Below are 16,800 nucleotides of genomic sequence, written 5' to 3'. Positions count from 1 at the left end.
GGCTTGTAAAGCAACTTAAGTCCCAAGGTGATGTACAAACTTTGTGAAGACAGAGTGGAGGGGCTATAAATGCTTGTACCTTGCTTGTCTGTGAAGGTGAGGTAATAATATATTCAACTGATGTTTTTCTTAATGGCAGAAAAGCTCTCAGTAAACTAAGAACTGTAAAAGGAAGTTCTAGCAGTGTGGTCAGCAGGAGGGCAGCAGGTCTCTCTGGCCTTTCTGACATTTGAAGGTGCCGTGACAGTGATGATGCAGGACCTGGGTGCTATGCTCTCTTTTCTGTCAGGTTTGTGTGACGTAACTGAGGACTGCTAGCGTTTCATATCTTGTACTTACCTGTTTGTGTGTGGGGAGAGGAAGAAACATATATGCATACATACATGCGCGCGCGCGCACACACACACACACACACACATATACTGCATTTATTTATTTATTTATTTTACCGTTTGCTAGAAACTCTGCTGACTGGTTTTTTGGTTATCTGGGGGTTTTCTTCTTTTTTAGTGCTTGTGGAAACACAAGTTAGCTATTACAAAATCTCAGTAGAAGACCTCAGGCTTAGGTGCCTGTTGAGGGTCATATGGGCAGAATCTGAACCATGGTCTTGCTGGTTCTGAAATAGTTTCACCTGGATGTTGGAGGCCATCACCACTATCAGAGACCACTCCCCACCAAAGGAAGGCAAAAGGGGGTTATGTGCTTAGATAACCAGAGGGAAACCAGTTATTTGCCATATTAGAGAAATCTGTCAACAACCTTTGTTAGTTGATATTCAGAGGATTGAGAGTAAGTTGGTTCGACTCACTTTAGGCTCCTGGGCTTTCAAAACTCAGATTTAAGCTCAGCCATTGGGTGGAGTGCTGCTTCAGCAGGCAGTGCTTGGTGTGGTTGGGAGGTCAGTAGACTGAGCATTGGGATACCACCTCATCCCCTATCCCCATGCTATCTTCTCGAGGGCTTCCTGTTCATTTTAGCAGCCATGACATACTCTCTGCATTACTGCTGTTAAAGATAACCCTGTTTGTCTGGAGGCATTAAGGTTAGTTTCTGCCTGTGTTCAAACATTTATGGGGACATTTCAACCTGCCAAGCACTGACTGGATACTGTCCATAGCAATATGAACTTGGAAGAAGGGAAACTAACAAGATCACAGTTTGGTGGATGCTTTGGTTGTATCTAATTTCAAATTCCAGTTGTTAATTGCTGATATATAGGAAACAGTTGACTTGTGTATTAACCCTGTATTCTACAGACTTGCTATAATTACTTCTTAGTTCCCAGTAATGTGTTTTGTCGATTCTTTGGGATTCTCTACATAAACAATGATGTCATCTGAAAATAAAGACAGTTTTTTTCCCTTTCCCAATCTGTATCCCTTCCATTTCCTTTTCTTGTCTTTAAATATTCACATATATATAACATTATATATATATATATGTGTGTGTGTGTGTATATATATACATATATGTGTGTATATATATATATAATTTCAGAGAGGAAGGGGGGGAGAGAGAGAGATCAATGATGAGAGAGATCATTGATTGGCTGCCTCCTCATGCCCTCTGCTGGCCCTGACATGTGCCCTGACGGGAATTGAACGTCTTGGTGCATGGGATCGCGCTCAACCAATTGAGCTACACTGGCCAAGACAGTCCTTTGCTTGTCTTAATACATTAGTTAAGACTTCCAGCAAGATGTTGAAAAGAAGTAGTGAGAAAGGGCTTCTTTGCCTTGGTCTAGATCTTAGGAAAGAAGCTAGTTTCTCAGCATTAGATACATCTTGTGTGATAAGACAAAATTTGGCCATAGGAACCTTTGAGAAGGCCACCTACAGCAGACTTGGGGTGAGCAGGGGACAGGATCTCAGGGAAGGCTTCTTGAAGGAGAGGGGTTTGCCAGGATGTGGTGTTGTATAGGACAGGATATTCCAGGCAGGAAAGACCTAGTTTATTGAAACAAAGGAATCAAGCCCTAGCCGATTTGGCTCAGTGGCAGAGCATCGGCCTGCAGGCTGAAGGGTCCCGGGTTCAATTCCAATCAGGGGCACATGCCTGGGTTTCGGGGTTGATCCCCAGTAGGGGAAGTGCAGGAGGCAGCCAATCAGTGATTCTCATTGATGTTTCTCTCTCCCTCCTCCTTCCTCTCTGAAATAAATGAAAATATATTTTAAACAAAGAAATCAAGAGTGTCATAATGGTGCATGTGTGATCATCTTGGAGAGAGAGAGGAAATTTGGCTAGAATCCTTGGATTTTTGTCATATGCCCAGTGCCCTGATGTGCCAGAGACACAGTCTGCATAGACAGCAGACCGTGGTACCTCCAGTCTGTGCTAATTCTGATGTGGTGTAGCTTCCTTCAGCAAGCTGGTTTTCTTGGATGGGCAGGCTCCACCAAGTTTAAGCTTCAACTTGCATGGTTTATATCTGGGCCACTTGGTAGCTGACTTGAAAATTCTAGACAGCACAAAGTAGTATCATGGGGTTGAGTGTTGAGGCAATTGGGGATACAATTATAGCAGAAGAATAGTTTTATCTATTCCCTTCTTGAAGTTCAGCTTGCCCACCATTCATGGTTTTTTACTACCATGCCACTTCACTATGCAGGGCCCCAAACTACAGGCCTCACCCCACATTGGCTGTCTGCATCCTGGAAATCTTGGGTGTCAGCCAGATCCTAGAGCCCCAAGCTCCAAATAGATCAGTGATTCTTCTGTTCATTTTGGATGAGTCCTGGCATCCAGCCATCATTTACAACATTCTTCCCTGGGAACCTGGCAAAAAAGTCCCAAGAACTGGCTTGATGAATCTTTGGAACACGAGTCTGTCTTAGGTTGCTAGTTGCTGTAATATGTTGAAAAGACTTCTGCAAAAATAGTGGGAAGGGGACAATTTCCTAACCTAGAAATTAGCCTTGGAATTATAGCCAAGTTTTGATTGTGTTCAGTGCTAGCCACAGAATCACATTCCACCATTTCTCTTCTTATCCCCTTGGCTTCTGGACTGGGGAAGAAACAAGTGGACCCAGGAAATCTGGGCATGAGGGTGTTTTTCACTGAGCTGGTGGAGATCACAGTGGAGTTCCCGGTGCCTGTGTGCCAGATACGTATTCAGAGACCAGCATGTCTCCTCCACTCTGAACTGCATATCCAGACCTTTATCATTTACAGCTGCACAGATGCAAGGGAAGGAGAACATTCTGCCTTGGTGTTTTCATCTTTGTTTTACTACACATTTACAGAAATGTGTAGTTTTATATTATGAGAAAGTTACTGTGAATTATGTTTGTATAAACTCATAGACTCCTGGCACAGCACACGATTTCTTGATTGTGCAGTGGATCAGTCTTGGCTTGAATGTTAGAGCATGTGGGAAGCTTTTGAAACTCCTAATACTTGGTCCCCACCCAGAACGCTGTTCATTGCGATCTCTGTGGGAAGAGGCCTAGGCATCAATATTTTTAAGGTTTCCAAGGTGCTGCCAGCTGTAAAGCACTGTTTGTATCGAAATTTCACTCTGGGTCAGGTGCTGAGTGTTGAAAATTTGGGAAACTGCACTGTCTCCCGAGGAGAACTTGCTGGGCAAATTGCACACACTTCTGGTCATGCTTGGCTAAAATGCTTTTGTTTATATCCACCCATGGATTTTTCATCTGCTCTCTTCATTGTAGGTTACCACCTTCTTAGTCTGAGGACAGAGGAAATGGTGGTCTGGTTTATTATCAAGGCCCAGTTGACTATTTTGGCTACATTTGGGCTCTGCTGAAATCTGGGAAGTGGAGCTCTGACCATTTTAAGTGCTGAAGCTACTTATTCATTTGAAATGAAAGACTTTCTGAAATGAATTACCATAGTCTTTGCCTTGAGGTAAAAGGGTTGTGGATTCACCAATGTTCATAGCAGCAGTACTCACGGTGGCCAAAAGGTAGAAACAACCCAAATGTCCACTAACAGATAAATGGATAAACACTGGCATATCCATATACTAGAACATTACTGAGCCTAAAAGGGAAGAAAATTCAGATACATTCTACAACATGGATGATCCTTAAAAACATTGTGCTAAGTGAAAGAAGCCAGACACCAAAGGACATATATTGTATCATTCTACTTATGTAAGACTAGTGGCCCAGTGCACGATATTCGTGCATGGGCGGGGGTCCCTCAGCTCAGCCTGACCCTCTCCAATCGGAGACCCCTTGGGGGATGTCCGACTGCTGATTTAGGCCCGATCCCACACGGATCAGGCCTAAACTGGCAGTCGGACATCCCTTTTGCAATCTGGGACTGGTTCTCATTGGTTGGTTTCTATGCCAGTCAGCGTCAAAAGCTCTGCCTCCTAGGCAGCCATTGGCTCCTCACAGTTCACCCAGATTTGGTTCTCATTGGTTGGTTTCTATGCCAGTCAGCGTCAAAAGCTCTGCCTCCTAGGCAGCCATTGGCTCCTCACAGTTCACCCAGATTTGGTTCTCATTGGTTGGTTTCTATGCCAGTCAGCGTCAAAAGCTCTGCCTCCTAGGCAGCCATTGGCTCCTCACAGTTCACCCAGATTTGGTTCTCATTGGTTGGTTTCTATGCCAGTCAGCGTCAAAAGCTCTGCCTCCTAGGCAGCCATTGGCTCCTCACAGTTCACCCAGATTTGGTTCTCATTGGTTGGTTTCTATGCCAGTCAGCGTCAAAAGCTCTGCCTCCTAGGCAGCCATTGGCTCCTCACAGTTCACCCAGATTTGGTTCTCATTGGTTGGTTTCTATGCCAGTCAGCGTCAAAAGCTCTGCCTCCTAGGCAGCCATTGGCTCCTCACAGTTCACCCAGATTTGGTTCTCATTGGTTGGTTTCTATGCCAGTCAGCGTCAAAAGCTCTGCCTCCTAGGCAGCCATTGGCTCCTCACAGTTCACCCAGATTTGGTTCTCATTGGTTGGTTTCTATGCCAGTCAGCGTCAAAAGCTCTGCCTACTAGGCAGCCATTGGCTCCTCACAGTTCACCCAGATTTGGTTCTCATTGGTTGGTTTCTATGCCAGTCAGCGTCAAAAGCTCTGCCTCCTAGGCAGCCATTGGCTCCTCACAGTTCACCCAGATTTGGTTCAGATTAGTCAGTTTCTATGCCAATCAGCGTCTCCTGGCCTGATCAGAGAGGCACGGCTGCTGGCCAGGCCCAGAGAGAAAGAGAGAAGGGCTGATCAACAGCTGCCACAGAGGCTACGGATCAGACCCTGCTTCTCTCTCCAGGCCTCTCTCCGGGCCTGATCCACAGCCCCCTTGGCAGTCAGTGCTGGGTCGCTATGCCTGGAGCTACGACAGTCAGTGCTGGGTCGCACAGCAACCCAGCACTGACTGCAGGACTGACTTCTGGTCGGTCGAGTCTTCGGTTGTTTTGGACGTTACGGACCCTGGGTTTTTATATATTAGGATACCTAAAATAGTCAAATTCATAGGGATAAAAAATAAAAGAGTGGTTACCAGGAGCTGGATGGAGGAGAGTGAGAGTCACTGTTTAGTGGGTATGGTTTCAATTTTGGACGATGGAAAAGTTTTGGAGATGGGTGGGGTTAATGGTTGCACAACAATGTGAACGTATATAATGCCACTGAGCTATGTACTTAAAAATGGTTAAAGTAGTAGCCCTGGCCAGGTTGCTCAGTTGGTTGGAGCATCATCCCGTACACCAAAAGGTTGCAGGTTTGATTCCCGGTCACAACATGTACCTAGATTGCAGGTTCAATCCCCAGCAGGGTGTATGCATGAGGCAACCGATCAATGTATCTCTTTCTCTCCCTCTGAAATCAATAAAAACACGAATAAACTTTGTTTTGCATATTTTACCATAATAAAAAAATATTTAGCGGGTATACCTTGCCACCTTGCTGAATACTGATTTTATTCACTCACAGATTAATGAGTGGTACCCGAATAGTTTATCTAAAGCTGTTTCCTTCTGTCACGGCAGTTAAATTGTTGGCTGGTTTTCTTTTGGTAAAATGACATAGTTGTCTTCTTGCCTGCTATCGAATTGCTGTCCTGTTCGCTGTGCCTTCAACTGCTCCTCTCCCCTTTCAATAAGCTGCTTCTATCCTGGTGTCCTGGGAACAGAGATAAGTCTGCCTTCTTTGTGGTGTGGGGGCTTTGTGATGGCCTTATCAGATGCTACCACTCTATTGTAGCTAAACTTGAGTTTCAGGTTTGTTTTTTAGCTTCAGTTTTTACATTTGGCATCTGGGGGTTCAACTTGTCTTATTTTGAATTAAAGTTGACTTTATTATTCACTAAAGGCCTGATGCACGAAATTCATGCAAGGGGCTTGGCCCTCGCAGCCCTGGCTGACTCGGCCCTTGCAGCCCTGGCTTCGTCCAGAAGGTCGTCAGGACGGTCGTTCTGCTGTTTGGTCTGATTAGCATATTAGCTCTTTATTATATAGGAGGATTGTTTTTTCCATTTGGATGTCACTGTTTTGAGTGGTACTTCATTGCCTCCTTGAGTTATTGGCTTCAATGGTAAGTGACTGTTGTGAGGATCCCAGATGTACACTGGGTCCGTGGTGGTCTGGCGTGAGCCAGCCCTTCCAAGGGCACTGAACCTCCAAGAGAAGGTGTCCTGCCTGCCCAGTGATGAGCAGAGAGCTGCTCTCCTTCCTTTCCTGGAGTCCTTTAGGGTCCAAAATGATGATATCCAAGACCTAGGACATTTTCAGTTTGGGATATTTGGGCATAAAAGCCTCTCCAGATGTTTCCTCATATGCTCACAGTGCTTTATTAGGCAAGCAGCTTTCTATATTGGTCCATTGTGGTGTAGTCCAAATAATGCCGAGAGCTTCTGGGTCCCTGTTTCCAGCAGCAAAGAGAGACCCTGGTGGTATAGATTTAAGTCACCCGAGTCTGCAGTCATGAGTAAAGGCCATAAAGGTACCTTGCCAAGACTGTTGTGACTTGAAGGTCTTTTACATTTGGCACATAGGATCTGTGGGGTTTCTGAGAATTCTGAGATAGAAAACCAGGGAATGGTCAATAAAGACAGTGGCTTGTTGCCATAACAAGGGGGCTCTTCTTGGCCTGCTTTCCTAATTAAAGGTGGAATATGTTTGTGAAATGAAAAATTGGTCAGCAGAGTAGCTGTTATACAGCATTGCCTACAATTGTGGCTTTTATTTAGGGAATCATTCTGTGACTACCAGGAGGAATTAGCATTCTTCTAGCTATAATAATGTAAACCTAGGGTTTGCTGTCATTGCAAACCACCTGTTGGGTGGAGTCCAGGATAACTGACCCGATCCTTGACTCTCTGGAGAATAATGTACATATGCTTGTAATAATCAAGATTTAGGTAAAAAGTGAAGTTGTAGTATGGAACTGGCTTAATGAGCTGTAAATCCTTAAAGGTAAAAAATAATCTGTCCTTTTTCATTATCTTTTAAGATGACAATGTAAAGATGCTATCACCGAATGGAAGCTGCTATTTAAGTAAATCACAAGCCACCATGTTCAAAATAGAGATATATGCCAGGGGAATGGTTTTTTGAGTAATTTACACATGAATGAGATGTTTCAGTGAAGAAAGTTTGTTCTTTGTGTGACTGTTACCCCATTTAATATATAAAGTGGAGGAAATGAGAAGAGATTAAGAACCATAGAGCCTCACTTGTGAAAAATTCCAAGAAGTGGGGATGAAAAATGTCCCAATCCCAGGTACACCCACCCTTTTTTTCCATAGTACATCACATAGTTGTTTTCATTCTTGATTGTTGAACCCATAAGGGCAGGTGCCTTTGTGCTGAATCCCAAGAACCTGCAGTGCTACAAGATATACAGTAAGTTTGTTGAATGGTTGAATCAGAAATTCAGAGTTTTCACCTAAACCAGGAACATCTGAAATGACAGGGATATACCTAGGTACCCCCACATTCCTGCTGCTTGGCCAGCCTGGACCAGTTGGTTTTCAGCCTCATTTCCACACTGTCTTACAGACCCATGCCAGACAGATACATATTAGCACATACCAGTGAAGAGGGCAGCAAAAGGACAAGCCAGATAGATGCTGGATAGCAAGAGGAAGAAAACTGTAATCGGATCACAGGGACACAGTTAACAAAAGTAGGAGCAATCTGGACCCTTATCAGAACTCCTTGGATGGGGTCTTGCAGGGTCAAAAATGCCATTATGCCCACCTCTTTCAATCTAGGTCCTGCTGGGACCATCACCTCTGTAGACTTTTTTCTTATTCATAATACTTTTTTCTTCTTAATACTTTTTTAAAAACCTCTCAAGTCATACTTAGGATTGAAATCTATCTTAATAGCCTTTATTCTCTATCTTTACTCATGAGAGATAGTGAACCTCACCCACAAGGGATCTTGTGTCTATTGGGGGTGGTGCTTACATACATGTTTTGTTGTCGTTTTGTTTTGTTATTTTGTTTGTTTTTTTTGTTTTAAGAGAGAGTGGAAGTGAGGGGGAGAGACAGAGAAACATCAGTGTGAGAGAGACACATCAATTGGTTGCCTCCTGTACATGCCCCAACCAGGGCTGGGAAAGGGAGCCTGCAACCTGCTCTTGACCAGAATTGAACCTGGCATCCTTCAGTCCGTGGGCCTACGCTACGCTCTATCCACTGTGCCAAACTGGCTAGGACAGGGGCTTACATTTTCATATATATGTGGATCAGTATGTAAATGGAACAAATCAGAACCATGAAAACTGGGCTCAGAGAGAGGAGGAGGTTGTGTGTGCTGTGAGCTTTGTTGCCTCTGGATGTGCCTTGGTTGAGGGCAGAATATGTTGGGTCCCAGTCTTGAGGGCTGCGGCCCCACCACCTCAGTTGTGTTTGCCTAGAGCAGCGGTTCTCAACCTGTGGGTCGCGACCCCTTTGGAGGTCGAACGACCCTTTCACAGGGGTCGCCTAAGACCATCGGAAAACACATACATAATTACATATTGTTTTTGTGATTAATCACTATGCTTTAATTATGTTCAATTTGTAACAATGAAAATACATCCTGCATATCAGATATTTACATTACGATTCATAACAGTAGCAAAATTACAGTTACGAAGTAGCAACGAAAATAATTTTATGGTTGGGGGTCACCACAACATGAGGAACTGTATTAAAGGGTCGTGGCATTAGGAAGGTTGAGAACCAGTGGCCTAGAGGATCTTTCATAGGGCTAGTGTTCTGTATGATTGTGTTGAGTGAAATTGCTTTCTCCCCTAGGCCTAGGACATATCTGTATAGGTGATGTTCTAGGTATACTTGCACTTAATTACAGTCAAACAACCCTTTGGCTTCTCTCAGGCAACAAAGGAGAGAATGCTTTTGTTGCTGGCCAGTCAGCAATTAGCACAGTTTAAAACAAAAAGAGGCCATTGAGAGTGCTAGTATTGGTAAGGGTGTGAAAGAAGCAGTGATCACTGGCAATTGAAGAGATTGAAAAACTGTTGTTGATTTAGATAAAGGAAAAGCTGTTAGTCAGTGACAGCATTTCTGAGGCAGTAATGTATGAACACACGAACATGTTGCATGCTGACTTGAAAGACACCCCTGGAACGAGTGCTGAAAGTGATTCCTTTAAGGCAAGTAGGGGGTAGTTCGATAAATTTAAGAAATTTTTATTTATAGGTTAAACAGTACATTAGACACGTGCTGTATATAAGAAAGTTTAAAACGAAATTATTTGGGGGTCTGGAACAGATTAATTCAATTTACGTGGTTTCTAATGGGGAAAAATGATTTGGTTTTCGAACAAATCACTTCTCAAAAAAGCCTTCCAGAGCGAATTAGATTCTAGAACGGAGGTTCCACTGTATTTTTACAGGGTTTGAACTGGATTGAATTAGATGAAGATTTTTCTTTCACTCCCATGGTGTGCTGCTTCACCTGAAAGTAGAATGCATTTTGATGCCATTTCTATGGCAACCAGTGAACTCGAAGGGAACAAATTATATGTTTGTGTTCTAACATGGTAACAGAATTAGTGAAGGCACATTGAAATATCATTAATACCAGTGCAGCATTTTGAGAATTGAAATAGTCCAGTACTAAATTTTTGACATTGACTCCATTTGAGTACACTTCTAATAATCTGCATGTCACTCAATTTAGTCTTTGTTTTGAATGTCATCAGTGAGGGGGAGCGCTTAATCCCAAATGGGTTTGCTCACACACCTCTACCATTGGGGATTCTTGTGTTCAAGTGTGTGACACCCTTACCCTTACCCCATCCTGGAGGTTTTTACTTACCCATTCTTCCTTTAAATCAAACCTCCTCCATGAGACCAAATAAGACAAAATGTGAATTCCTTCTTTGTGGATCTGCAAAAGGTTACTTCTCAGGAAGGCTTCCTTGATCTGAGTCCCTTGCTGAGGCACCACTGGCACCCTGAGAGTTAGCACCCTTTGCCTGCCCTCCTGTCTAAGGGCACGGTCCTAGCTGTGGGTGACTGGGGGGGGGGGTGTCCAGTGTCCCCGCAAGCACACTTTGCTCCCATCCCCCATGATTCACATCTTTCCCAGCTTCCATTCTCTTGGCTTCATCAGATTGAGCTATCCTCGCACCAATTTTAATTCGGTAAGAGGCATGGTTTTCAACTAGAGTAATTTGGAGACGTTTTGAGTGAGTCACCTTAACCCATGGGATATGGGAGACCTGTATACGGGCAGCCTGAGGTGGGAGACAGACATGAAGCAGTTCTAGTGTGGTTCTGTATTTTGGCTTCCCCCAATTGTTATGGACAGTGAGATAGCTCATATGGTTTACATTCTTGTGCTCGTGCCTTGCCTGTTCCAGCCACCATGTACGGTGGGGACCAGGGCTGAGGATTGCTGCCTGTTCCTCTGACCTTCCTCTCGCCTCAGCAGATGGTACTGTTGCGTGTTCTTTTTTGCTAATGAAAGAGCTTATTCATGCCATTCACTGAGGGTGGACTCAGAGCTCTGCCCTCCTCCATCTGCCGGGGATGGCACCCACCATCCTTCTCAGAGGCCACCCTCATGCATTGACTTCTTCATCTCGGCCCAGCACCCTGCACTGCCCCTGAGCAGCACCAGCTGCTCTGGGGCCAGAACAAGGGAAATGCAAAGCCTCTCCAAGCTCTTTACACCGTTGGGGTGGGGGAGGGCATCCCAGTTTGGGGAAGGGGGCTCAGGGCAGCATCTGTAGTCCTGCTGAATTTTGCATGTGTCTCACAAAACATCGTCTGGGAAGGAGCTACATTTGTAACTAGATCCTGTGTTCCAATCCCCACCTTCTTGTGAGGAACCTGGGAGTCCAGCCAGCTCTCAGCTCAGGCTCTAGAACCTTGTTCAGAAGTTCTCATCTCACCACTCCCTTTGGTGTGTCCACCTTGGTCCAAAACTCTCCCTTCAATATCTAATGCTTATGTACCTCACATCACGGTTAATGTTTTCTAGGATAGTTTCCACTTCCTTCCCTTTGACACCAACTATTCAATTCTTGGAATACAATTTATGTTTTCCCCAGTCCTCTAAATTGCCAACAGCCTGATAGAAAATCTAGGGAGTAGTCATGATACCCTAAAGCCATGTGGCCCACACCTGCCGCCTATAACCTGGCCTGCGGTGTCACCAGCCAGGAGGCTACTGGTTCCCGGGTCTCTTTTTCTGCCTACCTCCCCGGCAGGGACTTTGCTTGACATTCTTCTGGGTGCTCTCCCCTCTGGGTATACAACTTCCTTAATGGTCCCCACTCAGGCCTGTTACTCAGTTCTGTTCTGTCCTGCCCTTATCCCTAGATAACCAACATTTTACCAGATGGTTTAGCAGTTGATTTTAATCCTGGGCTCCCCCTCAGGGTCAACTATCAGGATTCAGCCTCTTAAATTATATTTGAGTCTGACTCCATCCTCCACCCATTTTTGGGGTCTTCTTGTGATCCTGCAATAGCTTTCATGGTGATCTTGCTCTCTATTGCCTCAACAATGTTCCCAAATTGTTGGATGCCTAATCCCTAACTAAGGTGACTTCAGCTAGTCCTAGGACCAGCAATCCCCAGGGGAGAACACACCCTTACCCTTTGTTTCCCAAAGTCCTTCTCACTTTGAGATCTCATTAGATGCTAATCTCCCTTAGTGCCAATTAAGTACAGCTCCAAATCTTGAGCAAGCAGCCATGCCAGCGACATTATTTTCATTGTACTTATTTTTGCACTGGCTTTCTCTTCATAGCAGCTGGTGCTAGTTTTGAAGTTACTGATATTTTTTCTTTTAATATTGAAAAATTTTACATCTACAAAAAGTAGACTCGCCAATTAACATTTTGCCACCTTTGTTTTATTAGTGCACGGGATTTTTATCCAAATCCTTTGAAAGTAAGTTGCAGATGTGATATTTTACCTGAAGTGCTTCAGCAAGCATCTCTTTAAAAATAAGAGCATTTTCTTGCTCTGACAGAGGTGGCTCAGTTAGTTGGAGCCTCGTCCAGTACACCAAAAGATTGAGGGTTTGAGCCCAGGTCGGGTGCATACGGAAGGCAACTGATTGATGTTTTTCTCTCGCATCAGTGTTCCTCTCTTCCTCCTTCTCTCTAAAACCAATAAAAATATATCCTTGGGTGAAGATTTAAAATAATAAAATAATAAAATAAAAGTAAAGGCATTCTCTTGAAAGCAGGGACTCCAACGGGCATTTGTGCACCCATGTTCATAGCAGCATTGATCATAGTGGCCACAAGGTGGAAGCAGCAAAAGTGTATATCCATATAGTGGAATATTATAAAAAGGAAGGAAATTCTGACACATGTGTAAACCCTGAGGATATCAAGCTAAGTGAAAGAAGCCAGTCATAACAAGGACAAATAATTTCACTTATATGAGGTAATTAGAGTAGTCCGATTCATAGAGACAGAAAAGTAAAATGGTGGGTGCCAGAGGCTGGGGGGAGGGAATTGGGTAGTTAGTGTTTAATGGGGACAGTTTCAATTTTACAAAATTAAAAATGTTCTGGAGATGGATGGTACTGCTGGCTGCACAACAATGTGAATATACTTAATGCCACTAAACTGGTCATTTAAAAATGATTAAAATGTTAAATTTTATGTATATTTTACCACAATTTAAAAAGATAAAAAATCAGTGAAGTGGCCGAAACCGGTTTGGCTCAGTGGATAGAGCGTCGGCCTGTGGACTGAAAGGTCCCAGGTTCGATTCCGGTCAAGGGCATGTACCTGGGTTGCGGGCACATCCCCAGTGGGAGGTGTGCAGGAGGCGGCTGGTCGATGTTTCTCTCCCATCGATGTTTCTAACTCTCTATCTCTCTCCCTTCCTCTCTGTAAAAAATCAATAAAATATATTTAAAAAAAAAATCAGTGAAGTGTTTATTCATTTATAACAAAAAGGGCATCATCCTTAAAAACCCACAATAAACATTTTGTTATATACAAAAAAATCAACAGTAATTGCATCCCATATTAGATTTTCCATGTTGTCTCCCAAAAGGTCTCTCTCTCCCATTCAAACAAGTTCACACATCTCATGTGATATTAGTGTTTTCTTTTAAATAATTATATTTAAGTTTATAAAGTGCAAGTTGATTTGTAACACAGGTGGATCACTGGGTGATGAAGGTGGTTGGTGTGGGACTGAGTTGGGGTCAAACCAACCCTAAATATGTAGTGTGGTCTGGGTTGCTGTAGTTCTGGAGCAGGTTCCTAAAGGGTGTGCCCTGACCTAGCTTCTAGAGGAGAGAAACCTTCTAGATCAGTGGTTCTCAACCTTCCTAATGCCGCGACCCTTTAATACAGTTCCTCATGTTGTGGTGACCCCCAATTTCATTGTTACAAATTGAACATAATTAAAGCATAGTGATTAATCACAAAAACAATATGTAATTATATATGTGTTTTCCGATGGTCTTAGGCGACCCCTGTGAAAGGGTCGTTCGACCCCCAAAGGGGTCGCGACCCACAGGTTGAGAACCGCTGTTCTAGATGTTTATGATAAGGCCCACACGGGGCTCTTGAGTATCAGAATGTGGTTAGTGCAGCTGAGGAACTGAATTTTTAAATTTTATTGAATTCGAATTAAATGTTAAAACTGATGCTTAATTTAGTTATTGGAGAACTTTTAAGTATGTTTGGAATACTTTGGATATGTGAATCTACTTTTTCTTTTTTTTTAATTTTTTTTTATTAAATCTTTATTGTCAGTCCATTCCCTTTCTATGTCCCTGATTCATTATAATCACCAGTTCATTCTGTACATCAGATTATTTATTCACTTGGTTCTTAGATTCACTTGTTGATAGATGCATGTTTGTTGTTCACAATTTGTATCTTTACCTTTTTCTTCTTCCTCTTCTTAAAGGATACCTTTCAGCATTTCGTATAATACTGGTTTAGTGGTGATGAACTCCTTTAGCTTTTCCTTATCTGTGAAGCTCTTTATCTGACCTTCAATTCTGAATGATAGCTTTGCTGGATAAAGTAATCTTGGTTGTAGGTTCTTGGTATTCATCACTTTGAATATTTCTTGCCATTCCCTTCTGGCCTGCCAAGTTTCTGTTGAGAAATCAGCTGACAGTCGTATGGGTATTCCCTTGTAGGTAATTGAGTCTCTTTCTCTTGCTGCTTTTAAGATTCTCTCTTTGTCTTTTGCTCTTGGCATTTTAATTATGATGTGTCTTGGTGTGGTCCTCTTTGGATTCCTTTTGTTTGGGGTTCTCTGCGCTTCTTGGACCTGTAAGTCCATTTCTTTCACCAGGTGGGGGAAGTTTTCTGCCATTATTTCTTCAAATAGGTTTTCAATATCTTGCTGTCTCTCATCTTCTGGCACCCCAATTATTCTGATGTTTGTACGCTTGAAGCTGTCCCAGAGGCTCCTTACACTATCTTCGTATTTTCGGATTCTTTTTTCATTTTGCTTTTCCGGTTGGGTGTTTTTTGCTTCTTCGCATTTCAAATCTTTGGCTTGATTCTTGCGCTCCTCTGGTCTGCTATTGGGTGTCTGTATAATATTCTTTATTTCAGTCCGTGTATGCTTAATTTCTAGTTGGTTCTTTATCATAGCATCGAGGGTCTCATTAGTTTTCGTGACTCTCTCCTCAAGTTTATTGACAGCTTCTAGCACATTTTTGCAAGCCCTCAAAATTGCGATTTTTAGCTCTATATCCTCCATTTCTGTCATGTTTTTTTGTCTCCGCATTTTTTATGCTTTCTTGGTGCACCCCCTAGTGGTCTTTGTGCGCAGTCTTGTTCTAGTTGAGCCTTGATTGTTGTAGTTAATACTAGAGGGATTTGACCACCAGGCCGACTGGCTGTGTGAATCAGCTGTGTCTGCCGCGGAAAACTTCTGTCCTCTGGGGAGGTGCTAATCTAGCCTTTGCCTGAGGCGATCTGGCAAATGGCTCTGCGCAGGGCTTGGGCGGGGCGGGCTCAACAGGGCGGGCGGGCGGAGGGAGCGGTTATGGCCCCTCTCAGTCCCGTTCCCAGAGGCTCTGCTTCTCAGAACCCCCGGAACCGCTGCAAACCTCGGAGGGAAAGCTGCCTTCCAACTGATGCCAGACACTCCCGCTTCTCCCGTTTGGGTCCGAGTCCCCAGCGATTCGCCCGTATCTGGAGCTCAGAGTCTGAGACTCCCCCCTGACCGAAAACGACAACCGCGCTCTCAGCCACCAGCCCGCTTTGCGCGCGCACCTCCGCACCTGAGTTTTTTCCACACTGCGCCTCCTCTGAGCCTCGGTGTGCTGTTATTTTTCCTTCTAGTTGAAGAGTCTCTCCTCAGCCAGCCTTCCTGTGGTTCTGGGTGATGTCCGTTCCGTCTTTTAGTTGTATTTTTGAAGTGGTTGTTTGCGGCAGCAGTCTCCGGTGTTTACCTATGCCGCCATCTTGGTCTCTCTCCTGAATCTACTTTTTCAACTCTAAATTTTATAGACTCTAAATACAGATAAATTATTTTGGGTGAAAATTTAGCTACTAAATTGAGATGTGCTGTAAGTATGGGGTATACCTGGGTTTCAGACATATTTAGTATGAAAAGGTAAAATTTCTTTTATTATGACTACATGTTGAAATGATATTTTGGGTATATTGGGTTGAATGGCATATACTATTACATATTCAATGAAATATACTCAACTTGACCTTTTTACATTACTACTAGAAAATTTTATAGTGCTTGAGTGGCCACATAATGTTTCTGTCAGTTGTGTGTAGATATGATGCAAGTATGAAGTATCACTTTCTCTGTGCAGCAGCCCCCATTGCACCCTCCACCACCAGGTCCTAAGTCCTCTCTATATGTCTCTTTCTGGACTACTGAAGAACTTTGGGCCCTGTTTTTTTATTTGTTTGTTGTTGTTTTTTTGCAAATTCTCAACTGGAGTCTTTTTCTCATATTCTGCCCTCTCCTAATGTGAGAAATGCTTACCTGTTCAAATTCAAATAATGGACTCAGAGACATAAGTATGGCGAAAAAGGAGACTTTTAATATGTTCTTGAGAGCAGGTGTCTGTCCAGTTGTACAGGCACACCTGGGATAGCAAACTCAGCCTATTTATTCAGTCCTTCCTCAGGTTCCTCATTGGCTGAGTACTATGGGGGTCACTTGTTTCCTCTCACATTGCCTAGGGGTCTTATTGTCTCCCATTGTGCCATTTAAAAATACTAGGCTGAGGCCTTTTCTAGTGCCGCTACCTCCCCCAGGCTCGCTGAGGCGCTGCCTCAGGGGTTCCCACCATGAAGCTGGCCCAGGTCCATAGTTCCTTGCTCTTAAATCCTCTTCCCTCCTCCCTACATTCTGTTTATCCTGGGGAAATTCAGCAACTGTTTCCATCAAAAGCCGACCATGCTGGCATG

This window comes from Myotis brandtii, unplaced genomic scaffold (genome assembly GCF_000412655.1).
Source record: "Myotis brandtii unplaced genomic scaffold, ASM41265v1 scaffold485, whole genome shotgun sequence".
NCBI classification, from domain to species: Eukaryota; Metazoa; Chordata; class Mammalia; order Chiroptera; family Vespertilionidae; genus Myotis; species Myotis brandtii.
This window is presented reverse-complemented; position numbering follows the sequence as displayed.